Here is a 5,030-nt window from a genome sequence, read left to right on the forward strand (position 1 = left end):
TTTCTGTCCTCTTTTCTGTGTTGTATTTGTCTCCAAGGTACATATTACCGTTTTATCTACTATGTATTTTAATTATTTGTTCATTGTCTCCTCTCCCATCCCCAAGTACCACCACACACATATATAAACTCTTTGAGGGCAAGGATTTTTGTCTGTTTCATTTATTGAATCTTCAGGGTCTAGAATAGTGTCTGATAAACAGTAGGCAATCAATAAATATTTATTGAATAAATAAATGAAATAAATAGATTTGATTTATCAAACTGTTTTAAAAAATATATAACAAATATAAATTTGGATAATTAGCAAAATTTACTTTTTTGTTCTCTGCCTCTTCTTGTCTTTATCTTTTTGGTAATTTTTTTTATTAGTTGCTCTTTAGATGATCTATGTGACACCAAAATGTTGAGAAAAAAACAAAAAACTATTATCTAAGTTATTCTACCTCATGTAGATTAAGAAAATTGGCCATGTCAGCAAACATGGCCAGTTTTCTTACACCTTACAACTGGTTGTTTTGACACTTTGAGGACACCACTCCTGTTTTATGCACTGTCATTCAGTCTTCATGGTTTCATGGCATGAAAATTTGATCATAGGATAGATGACACATTCCCCGAAGTTGAAGAACTTGGGTGGGTAGCTTGAGGCTCCATACCGGAGTGCTGGAACCTGAAGTCTAATAGTGCTGAATTCTAGAAAGTTTGCCATCTCTTGACTCTCCATAACACAAATACAATTTATATTTTCATAGCTATTGCCCACCAGCAGTAATTAAAAACCTAGCCACTATGTATGTCTTATCCTTCTTTTGAACCTGGGGATATATGATACCCAGAAATTTTATATTCATGTGTATTATATATTAATATGTGAGTGTATACATATTTAAATGTGTGTATGTATATATGTGTATCTCTCTTTATATAGAGATACACACACACACACACATATATATATATATAGAGAGAGAGAGAGAGAGAGAGAGAGAAGGAAGGAGAAATAAATATGTTGACTAATGCTTGATTCAGTGTAACTGAACACACTTCTGGTTTTTGCTCTAGGCTTTTTTTACCCTACATGAAGAATCTACACCCCTTTCCTTCCTGCCCCTCTTTGGCTTTCTTTTGGATGAGGAAACATGTCTTACACCTGCTGGTATGTTTTTATGAGATATTTGGGATTTTCTGGGGCATTCCCCAGAGGTGACTATGTTTCAGTGGTGAGTGAATAATGCAAAACAGTCCATAGACTGTATGCACTGATTAATCACTGAGAATTCTTCAAAACAATCTCAGGTTACTAAAATTTTCCACAGAAAATAATAATAACAGTAACAATAGCAACTACAGCAACAATAAACAAGATATGCCCTGTATGCTTCCACCCAATTATTAGCTAATAATGCATAATGATGATTAATTCCACTCTTTAAGTGCAGATTCTAAATAGCAATAACCATTTATTTTATGTTTTCATGTTATTTTCCTGCATGTCCTTTATGTCAATTATGTGTTTTCAGGCACATCTGATTGTGCTCTACTGTGGTTTCGATGGTTTGGTAATTGTACATTTAAAAAAATAACAACACGTGTTTAGTATAAAAATTAATTACGTTAAGCATTCCTACTAATTTTGCCAGGCAAAAAAAAAAAAAAAGGCATCCCACAAATTTTCAGCATAAAGTGGGTGGTCAGCCTACTTAGGAGCTGTATACTCTGGGTTTGTGAGTGAGCTCTGTTGAGGCAGTTTCCTCAGAGCTGGGACAGAATGCAGTGGACGGCAGTTGGCCCCTGCTCTGTTCCCTGTGGTCCCTTACGATTTGTTTCTGGCCTCCATAGAATCAAACAATTCCCAATTATGATTATAACAGCGCTGAAATTATCATTTTGAAATGTTGCTGCAATCCAAATTGACACAGTTCTGCCAGCAACCTGGACGTTCAAGGATGCAGCGTCCTTCTTTTTGTTGGGACATAATAATAAGGGGTTGATCCCTGGTAATAATGAAAAAAAAAATAGATATGCTGGAGAAATCTACCCAGAAAAGCCACATGAGCAGGGAGGGAGCTAGCAGAGGGGAGACAAGAGGGGGCAAAACCAGGAGAAACTGGATGAAAAAAAAGTCTGCCCAATAGTGCAATCTTATGGGAATAGTTTCTCATGATGCATTAAAAATATCTGATTCTTAAAACAATTTTCTGCTCCTGTAACTCAAAATAGCATTCGGTAAGGGGGAGAGGAAATTTAGCAATTAGTTGGCTTTATTTCTAAGGGTTTATTACTTTGATTTTTTTATTTAATCAGCCACGAACACAGCTACCAGCAGACGGTGACTTTCCCTGAAATGTGCTTCCTGCCCAGAACAGTGGCTTATGATTATAGGTTAATGTTAATGAAACATGAAAAGGCAGACCCTTTTAAGGAAAAAATTTGTTATTAACAAATAAAGGCTTGGTAACATTTAGAATCACACCGGGAATCACACCATTGGAAATATGGCTGGAGCAGATTCTAAAGCCAGCCTGCCATGCTCCGGTGACAAATTTGTTTACATCCTTTAAAAGTTCTGACTCGGTACAGACAAGGTGACGTCCTACTTTTCTCATTCATGTTCAATTCACAAACATAAAGAGACTCTGAGCCATTAGGGAAGCTTTCATTTTGGCTGGGGAAGGATGAAATGATAGTGATAGTGGCTTTCATAGCAGAAAATAATTGTATACTTTTCTTATTATTATTTTTGGCAAGGCGCGCACATTTCGGCTTTCCGGTGTATTACATCATTACATTGTATAATGCATCATAATGATAGAGTGAATAGAGATGAAGAAATGCCAGCGTCTGCTGCAAGTTTAAAGAGAGAGACATTGCATGCATTTTCAGCTGGGGAGGTTGCTGTTCAGCGAAGTGTTCTCTGAGATGAAACAAAGCTGCCTTCCCACTTGGCATTCACATTAATTGTGGACTTGCCAACCGGCCAGTTTCACTGGTGTATAAATTAGTAGGGAATAATTCCACTTGTCTCAAAAACCAGAATATCTGAGGAATGCTTCCTGCGATGGTGACTTATTTGCTTTTTTGTGGTTTGCACTTAGCTCCCAGAAAACCTCCAGGATCTGCTCAACACAAAAAGCCCTGTGTTCTGCCCTGGCATACCTGTTTGAGAGGGAATGGCTGTCATGAGGACATAGAGAAGTTTCATTATTTTCAGCAGTGTATTTTTCAGATGCATTCAAATAAATCATTTTTTAAATCCTCGTGATTGTAAAACAAAAATCCATTGAGATCTCCTGAGAGAAAAATCAAAACATACCGATCGTTATTAATGTGAATGATAGGAAATGTTGAGAAGCAATAATGGCGTAGGCGCTGCTGTTTGGGCTGTGTCAAAGAGGTGCTAAGATAGCCAGATACAAAGGAGAAGAATTTTACATAGTTCAATCTTTTGTTGTATTTGTTTTCCACTTGTGTTGTGAAATAAAGGCTTTTTCAGTGACGAAATTTTTTCTTAATAATCCAAATGTAGCCAAACTCATTTGGCACTGCTTCTTAAAGTGTCATGTATTTCTTAGTTCTACAATAGGCAATTATATGGGGTCCAAGACTCTTAAATTCCCCCCCATCCACTTTTTTTTTTTGAGTTGGGGGTCTCACTCTTGTTGCCCAGGCTGGAGTGCAGTGGCACGCTCACGGCCACCGCAGCCTCGATCTGGGCTTAGGAGATCCTTCTGTCTCAGCTTTCCAAGTAGCTGGAACTACAGACGCACACAACCATGCCTAGCTAGTTTTTTTGTGATTTATTGTAGAGACGTGGTCTCATTAAGTTGCCCAGACTGGTTTTGAACCCCCTGGCTCAGGCAATCCTCTCACCTCGATCTCCCAAAGTGCTGGGATTACAGGCTGAGCCACCGTGCCTGGCCCAATTCCCCTTTAACCTTTTCCAGTTAAAATGAACTGAATATTAAACATTCACCCTGTCATTCCATAAGTGTGAACTTGTTGTATACTGTGTATTGTGTTGGTACCAGGAATGTAGAGTAAACAAACAGACTTGAACCTTCTCTCCTCACAGTCTAGAGGTTTAGACTTCATTATACCAAAACGACTTCACAATTCTAGCCAGACCACGGTTTTCACATTTGCATCAAACCTATTCTAATTGTCCCTTTTTGCTGGACCCGTTAGTCTTAAGCTTATTGAGAAGGCCATGTTGGCCTTATTATTTATTCTATAGTTTTAGTCTTAGCAGAAAAGAATAAAAAAAGTTAAACTAACTGGTTGGAGATGAAGTGCATGGCTGTTTCCACTGTCATTTTTGTGGGCATTAAAGATTTCCAGATTTTCTGTCTTCTAGATACCAGAACACTTTGGGTTTTCTCCACTCAAGTAGTATAGGTTTACATAACCAGATGAACTGGAGATGCATTTAGTTAGTGAGAAAATTGAATTCTTTAGTTTGCTAGTTAGTCAGCTAGCTAGCCCGTAAGTTAGTCAGTGTGTCATTTTGGGTGTTTGATCATTCTTGCTGGTGTCTACACATATTACGAATGCCAAGTGCTTTATAATTTACAAAAAGTTCTTAAATACAGTACCTTGTATGATTAGTGATTAAAATTACAATCCTTGGAGTCATAGATGAACACACCTGGATCCAAATAGTAACTCTGCCATATGTTTACTAAGTGACCTTAAACTCAGTAAACCTCAGTGCCCTCCTTGTAAAATAAGGCTAACAGCCATTTCACAGGTTTGCCATGAGAGTAGATAAGAAAAAAAAGTAGATTACAGAAAACAATAAATGGTAGCTCTTATTTTTGTTGTTATTTTAAAAAATAATTTCTACTCCTTATCAGAATTTTATGAAGCAGCCTACTAGTGATCCTATTGAATCCTCTTGTTTCTTTTTATTTCTACGTGACTGTAAAGGCAGACTTACTTTCCTGGAATTCCTACTTCTCTTTCATTCACTTAAGTATTTTCTCCCCATTCTTTTGAGCTCAGTTAAAGAACTCTTTCCGGACTTCAGCA

Source organism: Carlito syrichta, unplaced genomic scaffold, assembly GCF_000164805.1.
Source record: "Carlito syrichta isolate Samal-C Ts95f unplaced genomic scaffold, Tarsius_syrichta-2.0.1 Scaffold287682, whole genome shotgun sequence".
NCBI lineage: Eukaryota > Metazoa > Chordata > Mammalia > Primates > Tarsiidae > Carlito > Carlito syrichta.